This window comes from Silurus aristotelis, assembly GCF_946808225.1.
Source record: "Silurus aristotelis genome assembly, chromosome: 24".
NCBI classification, from domain to species: Eukaryota; Metazoa; Chordata; class Actinopteri; order Siluriformes; family Siluridae; genus Silurus; species Silurus aristotelis.
The window spans coordinates 12,761,425-12,777,567 of NC_139597.1; the positions used below are offsets into that span (position 1 = coordinate 12,761,425).

Genomic DNA, 16,143 nt, shown 5'->3' on the forward strand with positions numbered 1-16,143 from the left:
TTAAATCTTTGCTCATTCTCCCTCTTCTTAGGTTTTGGTCTAAAAAGTGTTCTTTTTAATCTGGAAAAATATTTAAAAAAAAATTAAGCTAGTCATCAGGATTTTTTATGATTTTTAGCTTGATTGCTCTCACCTACAGTAACTTTCCATCACCTACAGTAGTACAGTTTCCAACTGCCAATGAGCTAATCAACATCTGCTTATATGACCAGGAATATAGATTTGTTCCCCCCCCCCCCAGAAATGGATGTAGAAAACACGTAACTGCCATTTTATGTACCGAAATTTTTGTTATATATATATTTAGTTAACTTTTATTCCCACCTGCATAGATGAACTGAAGGCTCTTTTTTTTCAAGCAGCTTTCTGAAACATAGTGATCAAAAATGTCTGTTGAACAAAATTATGATCAGTGTGGTTTATTTTAGATGCCAGAATATTATAACAGGGTAGGACCCTGGTTTCTGTCTAATATCTCTCTTTGCTGTCTTTAGATTGTACTCTGTTCTCCTCTCTATTTGGAGGGTTCCTTCATGTGGTTCATCTAACCTTTTTCTTTTTCAGTACTTACATCTTTATCCTCTATCTCTGTTCTCCTTCTTTTTACCAGTTTCTCCTTGGGCTGGAGCCCAGGTTCTTCATGATCGAGAGATTTTCTTTTTTTTTTTTAAAGGATTGTACTGTCTTGCTAAAGACAATAGTTTATAAATGACTTACGGATATGACAATATATAGTATTTCAGTATCCTGGGAGTAAACCTTTGGACATTTGACACTTTTGTTGATATGAATACAATTATCTAATCCAAGGACATAAAGAATCTGAAATATCCTCGATTTATATTTGCATATTTATAAAAACATTTTGAATGTCTGTCATGGCTGAAATGATTTCCTAGTGATTTTTTAAAAATGATTTTCTTTTCCTTTTGAACAATTAAATAAACTTCACTGTAAAACTATTTGGTGTAAATCTGTAGTAAAATACTGACAACTGGCATGGCAGCCACTTTACTATATTTGTACATGACCATCACTGTAATAATCTTAACAGTGTAGTACTGTTGTTACCAAATACATCATCCTATTGTAATATCATTTTTCATTGTTTAACAGTGTTGTCTCTAGCAATATATTATTTTCTTTTATAGGCAAAATAAGGTGATGACTGCTTTTTATACCATCTTCTTCTTTCGGCTGCTCCCACTAGGGGTCGCCACAGCGAATCCTCCGTCTCCGTACCCCTCTGTCCTCTACATCTGCCTCTTTTACCACCTGCATGACTTCCCTCACCAGATACAAAAAACACCTCTTTAGCTTTCCTCTATTTCTCCTGCCTGTGAGCTCCATCCTCAGCATTGTTGTACCTAGTGAAAAATTCAGCATCTTCAACTCTGCTACCTCCAGCTCTGCCCCCTGTCTTTTTGTCAGTGGCACTGTTTTTGAAACCATACAACATTGCAGGTCTTACGACATTCGTATAAACTCTACCTTTTACTCTCGCAGATACTCTTCTATCACAAATTACTCCTGCTATCACTTTTCTCTCCGCCTACTCCACCCTGCCTGCACTCTTTTCTTCACTTCTCTAACACACTCTCCATTACTTTGCACTGTTGACCCTAGGTACCTGAACTCCTCCACCTTCTCCACCTCTTCTCCCTGCAACCGCACCACTCCACTGCCATCCCTCTCATTCACACACATGTTTTCTGTCTTACTCCTACTGACCTTAATTTTCCTTCTCTCCAGCGCGTACCTCCACCTCTCCAGACTCTTCTCAACCTGCCCCCTACTCTCACCACCAATCACAATATCATCCGCAAACATCATAGTCTACGGAGACACCTATCTGACCTCATCCGTCAACCTGTTTTTCACCACTGCAAACAGAAAAGGGTTTAGAGCCGATCCTTGATCAATCTGTAGTGCTCTTCCTCGGCCTGATACCATTCTGCTGCTCACAGATGATCACCTCTTCTTTCAGCCTGGCTTCCACTACTCTTACTTCCTCCACTCTTACATCTTCCTTCTTTTAAAAATACGTATTCACCACTGACATTTCCATCCTTTTAGCAAAATCTGCCCTTGCACATTCCTCTCCTTAAAGCCATACCTACCCATCACATCCTCATCACATCTGTTCCCTTCACCCACATGCCCATTAAAGTCTGCCCCATTTACCAATCCTTCTTTCCTAGATTCACTTTCCGTCACTCGAACATTTTTCTTTCTCCTCCATCTCACAGTCCACTTGAGAAGCATAGGCACTGATGACATTATCATCTACTCTTCAACTTTTAGCTTCACGTTCATCACCCTATCAGAAACTCTCTTCACCTTCACTACACTTTTACTGTACTCTTCCTTCAGGATCACCCCTACACCAGTGGACATGGGCATTTATCCGGGCTTGATCGGCACTAAGAGTGCACTGGCTTGTGCAACCCTAATGGCTGGGTTCATTGACTGTTTATTTTATTTCAAGGTAAACCACATGTTTATGGGGAGGAAATATTGAATTTAATTATTTTACCCATGTCTATAAATCCAGCGTAATACTTGTACCCAAGGGTTTACAAACTTTTCCTTTTTTTTTCATGTAGAACCTTCTTTTGATTATTATTATTTTTTTTTAATAAAGGGTGACAATAATTCTAGGAGCAGCATATTTCCTAAATTTGCTTTTAAAGCAGAAAAAAAATTAACGCAAGATTTTGACCGGCAGGGGGCAGCAAATAGAAATGTAAACTATAAAAGAAATTACTGACATAAGAAACACACACACACACACACACACACACACACACACACACACACACACACACACACACACACACACACACACAACAACAGCAACAAATTGCTTCCCTATAAAGGCTGTTCCAGATATTCAAATTAAAATAAATGTAAGGAGAATTTAGAAATACAACCAAATGTGATACACATTGACAGGTGAATGTGTTTCTTGTATCTTTCCCACCTAATACAAAACTGAGAAATAATCCCATGTCCCATAAAATTAACAAATCTGGTGTATTTTATTATTATTTTTTGCATTTTGCTTTAGTGGAGAATAATATACTATTAGAATATTTGCCTTTCTTTTAAATAAATCCCAGTCAAAAGTCATGTAAATGTGTTAATGGCCAACTAAGATAACAGTGTAGTTCAGAAAACATGGGAAGCACTGCAGAATGACACAAAATCTATTCCAATGTGTGGTTTAAGTATAAAGATTAGACTTACATGTCTTGTTCCACATTGACTGTAACTGTTATTTTTAGTAAAGAGGTTTTTGTTCCTTAGATTAGATTTTTTTTTTTTTTTTTATATACTAGTAAAGTTCCTTGCCCCAAAAACATGCTCTGGTCAATCACAATAATCTGGTCTGCCTTCTCAGTCGACTTCTGCCTGTCTGCAATTACCAATGTGTGGTTGGGACACTTTATCCAGGGCTAGTTGGCCTGAATACACCATTGTTACAGAGTTATTCTGGATGAAGTCTTCAAATCATATGTATGCATGTTTACTGTTTGTTCATTCTTATGATCCAGAAAGCTTGCGATCTCATCCAGTAATATAACCCGTTTCTGTCTGATTAGAGCTCTGATAATTGCAGTGCAGAAGACTTCCTCATTCACCTACGTCTGAGAAGCAACGTTTAATAAGGAAACTTATCTTTCAGTTTGTACGTCATGATACTGTTTAAGTCATACTGTATCATTTAATTCATATGGTCATGACTACAGTTAAATATTTCTTGTGTCAATGGCTAAATTGATTTGAAAATTTTATTACACTGTAATTATATCACTTTTGGATTATAGTAAGTTTCACTAGATTAAATATTATAATTATTTTCTCATCTCAAACATAAATGTATTAAGGTGATTGTAAGTGTATTGTTTTAGTGTTTTTTGTTCCAATTAAACTGCCTCCTTTTTTTCAGTGCAGTCTGCTAAAATGTTATAAACCTTTTGAAGCATGTAATTAATTTTATCACATTCAGGTGGTATATATTAACTAAACAAAGGGGAGATAGAAAGAGAGAAAAAGAGAGAGAGAGAGAGAGAGAGAGAGAGAGAGAGAGAGAGAGAGAGAGAGAGAGAGAGAGAGAGAAAGAGAGAGAGGCTTTTGTTTGTGCTGAAAAGAAAAAAAAAAAATTTTAAACAATAGATACTGGATTCAACTGGTCTCTTCAAGACCTAAAACCATGCCTTCATGTACTTTCATGTTTTAATGTTCCCCTAACTTGTTTTAACAAATGATTTAATGTGTACAGAGCTGTACAAAGACCATGTATTAAGACAAGCTTTGTCTCCATCTGCTGAGTAAACACAGCAGTCAACCATATAATTACAAACCAGATTACTAATATATATATATATATATATATATATATATATATATATATATATATATATATATATATATATATATATATATATATATATATAGAGAGAGAGAGAGAGAGAGAGAGAGAGAGAGGGATAGATATGTGTATGACAGATATTGACAGAGGTACAGATGTGATTGCCATTGATTAATTTGTCCATATGCTGGTATAAAAGTGACGTAAGGTGACACTGTGCCAGTCCAGAGTTATCTATAATTTACTGAAAATAGCCTCAAGATTATCTATAATATATATAACAAAATACAGTTTGCAATGTACCTTCTTTGCTGGCCTAAACTCTCAGATCAAAATCTCTCAGATCAGCATCTCTGACTTATGTTTTAATATATTTTTCTTTATGAGTATGTACATATATACATCCCAATAGTCAAATTTCTTCATTTCATAGCTTTTCTCTTAGCTGCTCCAAGGAGTACAAAGGGTTCTCTATAATAATGATGGTATCTACAGCTGTAGACCAGGATTCTGACACTGGTGCTCTTTCCACTGTTTGTGTCATTGGAGATCATCTATTTGAATTCATTTATATTGGATATTTTACAGCAGAAACTCTCCAGGTTGAAATGGCAATAAAACAGTAACAAACAAAAAAGGAAGAAATATTAAAAGCAAGCAAGAATGATTATATATTTATTCAATGCAGACAAGGAACACCCTACAAGAGCTGCAGTTTTGGAGATGCTCTGACCTGGTCATCTAGTCATCACAAATTTGCATCTTCTCCAAATCCTTCAAATCCTAACGTTCACTCAATTTTCCTAGCAGCTACCATAAATAATCAGTTATTCACTTCACCAGTCATAAAGTTATAATGAAATTTTATTATTATGCTTTATCGGTGTATATATATATACAGTATCTCACAAAAGATTTGTACACACGTCACATTTGGGCAACCATTTTAAAATATCTTCTCAAAGGAAACAAACCTAGAGAAATGAAACTTGGATATATTAAGTAGTCAATGTGCATTTTGTATAGCAGTACAGATTTTTCTGTCCTCTAAAAATAACAACATACAGCCATTATAGTCAAAATAGCTGGCAACAAAAGTAAACCCTAATTGATAACAGCTGTACTTCATTTAAACATGCAAAGCCACATGTCCTATACATCATGTTCATGTTTTTGACTACTTGACAGGACCATACATATTTGTGTATCTTGTAGGGGTGTAACGGTACACAAAATTGACGGTTCGGTACGTACCTCGGATTTTAACGTCATAGTTCGGTTCAATTTCGGTACAATTAAGGGGAAGTAATGCAAAACATAAAATTGCTTGTCGGTTTTTTTTTAATTAATTTTTTATTAATGTTTTTTAACATTTGTGATCAATAACCCAGCCATTAGGCTTGCACAAGCCAGTGCACTCTTACTACCAGTCCCAAGCCCGTATAAATGGGGAGGGTTGCCTAAGGAAGGGCATCCAGCGTAAAAACATGTGCCAAATTAAATATGCGGATCACGAAAGAGAAATTCATACCGGATCAGTCGAGGCCCGGGTTACCAACGACCGCCACAGGTATCATTAGCCAACTGGGTACTGGTGGAAATTGGGCTACTGTTGGCCGAAGGAGGAGAAGAAGAGGAGGAAGACGCCTACAGAGACGGCAGGGAAAGGAGAAGTGGAGGAGAGTAGAAGTTCGGGTTGGTACTTTAAATGTTGTAACTATGACTGGTAATGTGAGAGAGGTAGCTGATATGATGGAGAGGAGAAAGGTAGATATGTTGTGTGTTCTGGAGACCAAGTGGAAAGGGAGGAAGGCCAGGAACATTGGAGGTGGGTATAAACTGTTCTACCATGGTGTGGATGGAAAGAGAAATGGTGTAGAGGTGATCCTGAAGGAAGAGTACAGTAAGTGTGTAGTGGAGGTGAAGAGAGTTTCTGATAGGGTGATGAACATGAAGCTGGAAGTTAAAGGGGTGATGATAAATGTCATCAGTGCTTATGCGCCACAAGTGGGTTGTGAGATGAAGGAGAAGGAAAAATTTTGGGGTGAGTTAGATGAAGTGGTAGAAGGTGTACCTTGGAATGAAAGATTGGTGATTGGGGCGGATTACAATGGGCATGTAGGTGAAGGAAACAGAGGGGGTGAGAAAGTGATGGGTAGGTATGGCTTTAAGGAGAGGAATGTGGAGGGGCAGATGGTGGAAGATTTTGCTAAAAGAATAGAAATTGCAGTGGTGAACACTTATTTTAAGAAGAAGGAGGAGCATAGGGTGACGTATAAGAGTGTAGAAAGGTGCACACAGGTGGACTATGTTCTATGAAGGAAATGCAACCTGAAAGAGATTGGAGACTGTAATGTGTTGGCAGGGAATAGTGTATCTAAACAGCATCCGATAATGGTCTGTAAAATGGAGGTGAAGAAGAAGAGAAGGAGAGTGAGGACTGAAAGAAGAATAAGATGGTGGAAACTGAAGGAGGAAGACTGTAGTGTGAGGTTCAGGAAAGAGGTCAGACAGGGGCTCGTTGGTGGTGAAGAGGTGCTGGATGATTGTACAACTACTGCAAAAGTATTAAGGGAGACAGCTAGAAAGTTACCTGGTGTGACATCTGGAAATAGAAAGGAAGACAAAGAGACGTGGTGGTGGAATAAGCAGAAGGAGAAAGAGGTTGGCAAAACAGAATTGGTATCAACAGAGTGATGTGAAAAGTAGGCAGGAGTACAAAGAGATGTGGCAGCAGGTAAAGAGGGATGTGGCAAAAGCCAAGGAAATGGCATATGAGGAGCTGTATGAGAAGTTGGACACTAAGGAAGGAGAAAAAGATTTGTACCGATTCTCTAGGCAGAGAGACTGAGCTGGGGGTGATGGATGTGCTGCAAGTTAGAGCAATAAAGGATGGAGATGGAAATGTGTTGACTAGTGAGGAGACTGTGTTGAGAAGATGGAGGAAGTATTGTGAGCAGCTGATGAATGAGGAAAATGAAAGAGAGAGAAAGTTGGATGGGGTGGAGATGGTGGAGCAGGAAGTGGATAGGATTAGTAAGGAGGAAGTGAGAGCAGCGATTAAGAGGATGAAGAGTGGAAAGTCGGTTGGACCAGATGACATACCGGTAGAAGCATGGAGCTGTTTAGGAGAGATGGCAGTGGAGTTTTTAACAAGATTGTTTAACAGGATTTTGGAAGGAATGGAAAAGGAGTGTGCAGGTATCAATCCTTAAGAATAAGGAAGATGTGCAGACCTGCAGTAACTACAGTGGAATTAAGTTGATCAGTCACACCATGAAGTTATGGGAAAGAGTAGTGGAAGCCAGGCTGAGAGAAGAGGTGACCATCTGTGAGCAACAGTATGGTTTTAAGCCGAGAAAGAGCACCACAGATGCATTAATTGATTTGAGAATGTTGATGGAGAAGTATAAAGAAGGTCGGAGGAGTTGCATTGTGTGTTTGTGGATTTAAAGAAAGCGTACAACAGTGCGCCAAAGGAGGAGTTGTGGTACTGTATGAGCAAGTCAGGTGTGTCAGAAACGTTTGTGAGAGTGGTGCAGGACATGTATGAGGGCATTGTGACAGCAGTCAAGTGTGCAGTAGGAATGACAGACTGCTTCAAGGTGGAGGTTGGACTGCATCAAGGATCAGCTCTGAACCCTTTCCTGTTTGCAGTGGTGATGGCATAAAACGGCATAATCGGCATAAAACCACACGGCTTGCTCATCAGGGACAAACGCACACCATTCACCTTCACTGTTGTTTTCTGTAAAGCTGCTTTGAGACATTGTCTGTTGTGAAAAGCGCAATACAAATAAACTTGACTTGACTTGACTTGACTTGATGGACAGGTTGATGGACGAGGTCAGACAGGAGTCTTCATGGACTATGCTGCTTGCTTGATATTGTTATTTGTGGTGAGAGTAGGGAGCAGGTGGAGAAGAGCCTGGAGAGGTGGGGAATGAATGTCAGTAGGAGTAAGGTGGAGTAGGTGGTTAAAGAGTAATAACAGGAGTGATTTGTGATAGAAGAGTGTCTGCAAGAGTGAAATCGAAAGTTTATACGACAGTAGTGAGACGTGCGATGTTGTATGGTTTAGAGACAGTGGCATTGAGTAAGAGGGACAGCGCATGTAGAAAGTTTTGGAGACAAGGTGAGGGAAGCGAGATTGAGATGGTTTGGACATGTGCAGAGGAGGGACATGGGGTATATCGGTAGGAGAATGCTGAGGATGAAGCCACCAGGACGGAGGAAAAGAGGAAGACCAAGGAGGAGGTTTATGGATGTGGTGAAGGAAGACATGCAGGTAGTTGGGTTGAAAGTTTTTGTTTGTTTGTTCAACCTTTGTTTTTACAGGCAAGTCATTAAGAACAAGTTCTTATTTACAATGGCGGCCTGATAAGTGGAATAATCACTTAAGGAAAGGGAAATAGGGCTAAAATAAATACAAAACATTAATAATACATACAGGTTAACACTTACATAAATACATTTTAAAACAAAATTATGTAGAGAAACAGCTGCATATGTCCATGAACAAATATGATATAATATTTTTAAAGGATGAAACTGGAATTAATTTATCCAGTTTGAGAGTATTTTGCAAAGCATTCCAGTCGCGAGCGGCAACAGATTGAAAAGATGCAAGACCAAACGCAGAGTTGGTTTTGGAAATGCTTAATTTAAAGTTAAGTGAGGACCGGGTGTTATATGTGACAGGCTTTAGCTGCAACAAGTGACCTAAGTAAGGAGGTGAATGGCCGAGAAGGGTCTTATAAATGAAGGTGAACCAGTAAATTTTATGGCGATTGTGAAGGGAGGGCCAGTTAACAGATGAATATAAAGCACAGTGGTGTGTATTGAAAGGAGCATTTGTGGCAAACCTGATAGCAGAATGGTAAAGTGCATCAAGTTTTGATAGGGTGGACTTACAAGCAACCCTATATATATATATATATATATATATATATATATATATATATATATATATATATATATATATATATATATATATATATATATATATATATATATATATATATAGTGTCTCCATAATCTAACATGGGTAGAATGGTCATTTGAATAAGAATAAGTTTGGCAGAAGTGGTGAAGGAAGAGCGGTTTCTGTAAAAGAAACCAAGCTTGGCTTTGACCTTAGATTGCAGCTTTGATATATGGATAGAGAAAGAAAGTGAAGTTTCCAACCAGATGCCCAAGTAGTTATAAGCAGTGACTTGTTCTAGAATAGTCCCCTTGCAGGTGGTGATGTTACGGGCGGGAGGAGGTGTAGTACCCCTACGGCAAAACCACATGCTTTTTGTTTTGGAGGTATTAAGAATGAGTTTGAGTTGTGTAAAAGACTGCTGTAGTTGGTAAAAGCTATGTTGCAGGGTAGCTTGAACAGCATCAGGGGAGGGACCTATGGCATAAAGGATTATATCATTGGCATATAAGTGAATGAGTGAATTATCAACTGCCTGGGGAATGTTATTAATATAAATTAAGAAAAGTGTGGGACCAAGGATGGAGCCTTGGGGGACACCCCTGGTGACCGGGAGAGAATGGGAGAAAAGAAGAAAAAGGCAGAAAAAGAAAGAGGCAGATGTAGAGGACAGGGGGTATGGAGACAGATGATCCACTGTGGCGACCCCTAATGGGAGAAGTAGATTAACATTTGTGATCAATATTTGAACAGTTTACATATTTTAAACGATTTTAAATAAAATGCCTGTTCGGTTAAATATATAAAATTATATTTTATAATATTGTATATAAATGATATAGAATAAATTACATTAATGCAATACACAGAGTCACTGCAGTGTTGGTATCTTTTGATAGCGTGTTAATGTGCTAGGTACATGTTTTTGTAATTATTTTTATCTGGAACCTGCGTCCTAGCATATGCTATCCAGCTTATTTGTCTGGCATTTCTTATATGAATCATTCTTTGATTATTTAGTAGATTTATACCCTTGTGTCTGTATTCATTGTGAAGTATTGTTCAGTGTTTACCTGCATGTTCCATGTTATGATTTCGCCGTTCTTGATATTGTTCTGTGTTCTTGTTAGTGTTCTTTGGAAATACTTAGTTATTTTTGTCTGGATGTTTCCTGTTCTTGTGTATGATTCAGGTTTAGGATTTCCTGCCTGTTTGTCCGTAAAACCACATTTCCTTTTATCTCGCTTAAAGTCTTGTGACATCATAATTTACCAGCAGAAAAGCAAGAGGAGTATAATGCCTAGGTTCGCCATGCTTAACTTGGTTTAATTCACGTTGTGGTACCAAACAAACATCCCAGCCAATCAGAGCAAAGTTCCTGTTCGTCTTGGGAACCATAGCCCTATGATGCACTCAGTTCAGTTTTGTATATCTGTAAGAGTGTTGTATGGTAGTGCTAAGTTTAACCATGCCTTTGTTTGTTTGTTTAGGGCCAGTCTGATGTTTACCAGTTACTACTTGAAGAGGAGGGCTGGTAAAAAGAGACAGCAGAATCCCCTGCAAAGTTCCCTCCAAAGTCACACGAAGACAGCTTCATCAGCTAAGTTCTAGCCAGACAATGACAATGCAGTCCCCCATGCAGACCTTCCTCCATCGGCTTATGAAGCAGCATTCTTAGCTAAACTCCAACCAGAGGCAAGTGGCACAGTCTCCCAAATCCTGCTTCTGCAGAGGATGACAGTAAGGCCTTTAATGTCCTGCTTAAGCTGTCGGATCTCAGAATCCCCTCTGAGACCAAACACCTCAGGAGTGCTCCAAGTTTACCTTTCTGGTTCGTAATTAACACTAACTCGGTCAGAACTCCCAATAAAAGGCTCAGAGACTTGGATGAGAAGGACAGCAAAATACAAGTTTATTTCTTTTCTCTGCAGAGGAGATCAATCACCAAAACAGATGTAATCCAAAAGAAAAACTCCTTTTCAGAATGATAGATGCTTGCAAGCGCTTCAAAAGGAAAGTCCCCAAAACCCTAATGGGTGAATCACCTAAGGTGATTTCCACCCTGAACTTTTAGGTAGTTTCCAAAAATCAGAGCTCACCAAAAGATGAAAGTACCAAATAAAATCCCGAAAAGAAAGTCTTCAGACCGGTCTTGAAGGTAATTCTACTGCTCAAAAAGAGACTGGAACTCGACTACTCGACCACGAACACACCGAACGAACACCCTCTGCTGAGAGTGTCTCTTATTTATGTGCAGGCGCCTCTAGGCGCCTCCTACCTTAATTTGCATGGTTCTACTCGAAATCCCATTATTTCTGACCTACCCAATTTTTGGGCCCTTCCTACTCATTATTATGCATCACGTGGTGAATCCTAATTCCCATTATTTTCGTTCCCTCCTGGTTCTTCCTCTTCCCTTCGTCATTTCCTCCACGTGATCCCTCTTACCTATATCCCCTTATTTTCGGGCCTTCTTGGGGTTTTATTTTTTAAAACGTATCCTATCTTCCTCATTCTTGTCTTGGCGCTTGTTTGAGCAACACTAGTTTGGACTAGCCTTCAGTTCCTTTGGATATTTTCTTATTTTCTTCTTCTTGATTATGCGTAAGTTTCTTCTCTTATTTTACCTTATTCTATGATTATATATATTTCTCCTTAGACCTTAATTTTAATGCTCTTATGTACCTTTTTCTGCTAATGCTATGGTTATAGTTGATTATATGGCTGTGTGTTAGATATTTTCTTAAGCTTGGCTGTGCACTAGTTTAGCACCTAGTGTACTAGACTGGTTCTTCCTATTTAGTTGCCACCCTGCTATTTATTGACCTTGGTCTTGTTCTCTTCTTTCTGTGTGTTTTTCCAGCTCGTTACAAGACCACTAGACGCAAGAGTTCTCACCCTTACCCTAGGGGTTCCACTTCTCCCATTTCTCCCTATCGCCATTTTCAGATTTCCCGTTTGCTTGATGATTTGGGCAACTATCTGGTCGACCCTTATGATGGTCCTGATCGTCCTACTTCTTCCCCTACTGCCCACACCTCTCCTTCTACCGTTGATGTGGGCACTCAGACTGACCCTGTGTTGATTCTGCCTGTCAGTCCTCCTCCCGGGGCTCCCCTCTCTTCTGACACTGACAGTGCGCCTGATTCTGGGCCTGACTCAGGGCCTAGTTCGCCTGATCTTCGTCAAGGTGCTTCTCCTTCCTATTCTCCTACTTCTCCCTGCAATCCTCCTCATGGGCCCTCTTCTCCTCCTACACCTTGGGCATCTCCTGACAGTGTCATCACGGTTGATTCTGAGCCTGAGTCCGGTTTTGGGCCTGACCCCCGTGGGTCCCTGTCCTCTGAGCCCTACCATAGCCTGTCTCTTAACAGTCCCTGGCAGGTTTGTCGTCCTTGTCATCTTTTCCCTAAGTGTTCCCACTGGGAGTGTCGTCCTTAATAAACATGGTGGTCTTTTTCTAAATGGTCTCTGTTGTGGTTTCTTTATAAGCAAGCAATAGGCTTTGATTACATTGGTCTAAGGTCAACCTGTTGGGCAGGTTTATTAAAGCAAAGAGTATACTTAGTCTATTAAGTGATACTAAAACAACTTAACTGATAATTACTTTATAGACTTGGTTGTATAGACTTGGTTTGTATCGATGCCTATCAAAAAATTCCACAAAGCCTAAAGCAGAATGTATGGCCCTGCATACTCTTTTTACTCTTACTCTGAAAGAGGGAATATCACAGATATACACTTGCTAGACTGACATAGCTCTGCCACCTGACCCCAGCAATGATGCAAAATCTTTTCACCACGTTATTCTGGCGATCTCATAGCAATGCTACCACCAGATTCTGCCTTAAACATTGTTTTGTGAACCAGCAGTTCTTCTCGCGAATATTCTCCAGGTATGCTCCCTATTTCATCTGGGGAAAAAAATCAGCTTGATGGACAATGCTTGTGTTGAGGCCTTGGATTTTGCATTTTACCCAGAGGTATTGGAGTGCTCAGGACAAGCTTTTAAAAACTTTTAAAAACTGGGATGTGCACTCAAGGTAATGTTATTTGATCATCAAAAATCATAACATCACAGACATTTTGGCATCATAAAACTAAATATGTCTACTTAGGTAAATCTGGGAGAAAGTTTTTTCTAAACTTTTACATAATTTCTATTACTTAGTCACTCTTAACCCATATTAAACTTATAAGGTTTTAGTAGATTGTGCATTATTATGCAAATAACATGATATTGTATTTTCTTTCTTTAGTTGCTCCTATTTAAGGTTGCCAAAGCTGAGCACTGTTTTGCATAATTCTTTATTGTGCAACCCCCCCAGTGGCTGTGCTGGTTGCATACCTGGGTATCAAATCCAAGCTGCAGCAGTAGGACCCATAGCTGTTAGACTACCAGGTACCAAAGACCTTAATTACCTAACATTTAGTTTGTTTTGCTCAAGTTAAAATGTTACCAAAAAAAAATATCATATATTTTATAGTTTTATTCAACCACATGCTTCCTTTTCCCAGTTATACCCAGTGGTGGAAAGTAACAAAGTAAATGTAATTGCTTTTAAAAATTTGTATTTGTACTTTACTGGCGGAGGAGACTTTTTTTACTTTAACTTCACTACATTTTAATTTTGTGAAATCAGTCGTTCCTTTTTATTTATGGGTGGACAAAATCTTAACTGGTCAAGCCCGCAGCAAGCCACCGATCAGGGAAGAGCGTGCATTCTGTTTGAAACTTGTTTGGTGTACTTACACTATCACAGTTCGGCATCAGTCAACAGCAAGCAGAACATTTTGAGGGTAATAAATGTGGAAGAAACTCCTGAATTTAACTTTCCACAGCAGCTGTGGCCTTATTTACACAATTATTTTGTAGTTATTGTAGTTAGTTTTGTAGTTTGATCATTCTATTAATAGATTGGTGTGCTAAGAGTAACATTAGTCTTTTCATATAAACTGAGTTGATAAAGCAAAGACTCTTTTGACAAAAATGATAAGAGGAATATTATAGCCATAATAAATCATAGTTCTTTGGATATTTAAGTACATTTGAAGACAAAAATGTTCATACTTTTACTCAAGTGAAAGTTTAAAGGAACAATTTTACTTTTATTTTAAATACTGTATCTCTACTTTAACTTAAGTACCCTGGTTTGTGTACTTCATCCACCACTGGTTCTGTCTGTCCAAAATGAGTTGCACTAATCTCTTACTATCAACTGAGAATCTTCAGCCACAAGGTTGGGATTCACATTTCCACTGAAAGTAAATAATTACAATGATGTTTGGCCAGCAAAACCATATATATTAAATAAATAGTAACTTCCTTCTTCTGCTAAATTGAGCTAAAAGAGATTAGATAGCAGGCCTGAAAAATGGCTTTACACTTGCAGTAAGAACTCTATTTGAACAATATATTTATGTTCAATATATTCATATTCATTATTACATTTCCCATGTACCTAATTTTGCTTAACTAAATATTATCATCTAAAAGACTTAACTTAAGCGATCCCTATTTGTTTTTAAGAATTCTGTTGTTTGTTTTTTCTTTTCATTATTTATCTATTATTATTTGGTATGCCAATGCAAAGGTTAAGTTTACTCTTGGTGAATGTTTTTTCAGTACTTTGGCATATAATCACGGAAGAGGATTACTGTATTGTTAACAGGACATCCATTTAACCCGAAGAAGGACCTGTTCAGGATCAGCAGTACGGTCACCAGCCACTCCTTTATGTATCACAAGCTACAACCCCTTTGTTAAATAGTCTTCCTGACAGTGTTCGTGACTCAGACACACTTTCCCAGTTTAAGTGCAGATTAAAAACTTATCTTTTTAGCAAAGCCTTCACATAACACACATCACATCATAACCTTGTGCTCCAGAACATCTGATCACATGCACATTATCAACTTGTGCTGTTAAAATCATGAACAGCAGCTATGCTAATTCCTCTCCACTGCTTCTCTTTCTCTACCCATTCCTAGGCATCCTGAGGTTGCTCCAGCCCCAGTCACGTCCCACCTTATGAAGATTCTGGACCTTTAAAGAAGTAGATGCCGACCACGCAAACATCCCGAACCATCTAGAGACGTATCAGTGCCAATTGGATCTCACTTCATGTGGAGTTGGGACACTGGACCTCCTTGAGTGTTTAAAGGCTCTGGCATGGAGAAGCCGGTGTTGGATCTGTGATGATCGCAAATGTTGAGCTATTTTATGAGTTGCTCAGTAGCTCCTAATTTTATAACCACAATGACTGTATAAGACTGTAAAAAGAACATTACTTATAATCGTACATTCCAGTACTCATGTTAGTTCTCACTCTCCAGTGTTCTATATTGTTTAAAGATTTATGATCACACTCTTGATGTCACCCAAATGAGGATGAGTTCCCATTTTGAGTCTGGTTCCTCTCAAGGTTTCTTCCTCATAACATCTAAGGGAGTTTCTCCTTGCCACAGTCGCCATAGCTTGCTCATCAGGGATTATTGCATACCATTCACCTTAACTCTTAAAATTGTGTGAAGCTGCTTTGAGACAATGTCTGTTGTGAAAAGTGCTATAGAAATAAAGTTGACTTGAACTGACTTGTTGAACATATGTACTTTGTACCCAGATTTGTCTTGGACTCGGACAACTAAGGTTTTGGTCTTGACTAAGACTTGTAGTTATTCCAGTAGTGTTTTGCTGCCCAGTAGGTACTGAATGAAGTGCAAACCACTATAAAATGAACCTACTGCCTACACAGACTGAATAACTGAATACCTGTGTAGCTGAAAGTAGTTGTACAAAAAGCATCTTACAACATTCACAAGTTAAGCATATTTCAAAGAATTT

At 38.6% G+C, this 16,143-nt stretch overlaps 1 protein-coding gene across 1 annotated transcript in view; it reads left to right on the top strand.

Annotated features, from left to right (window-relative positions):
- Positions 1-16,143, top strand: part of LOC310719034 (mucin-19) — a 34,105-nt gene that overhangs the window by 3,243 nt on the left and 14,719 nt on the right. The window lies entirely within an intron of this gene.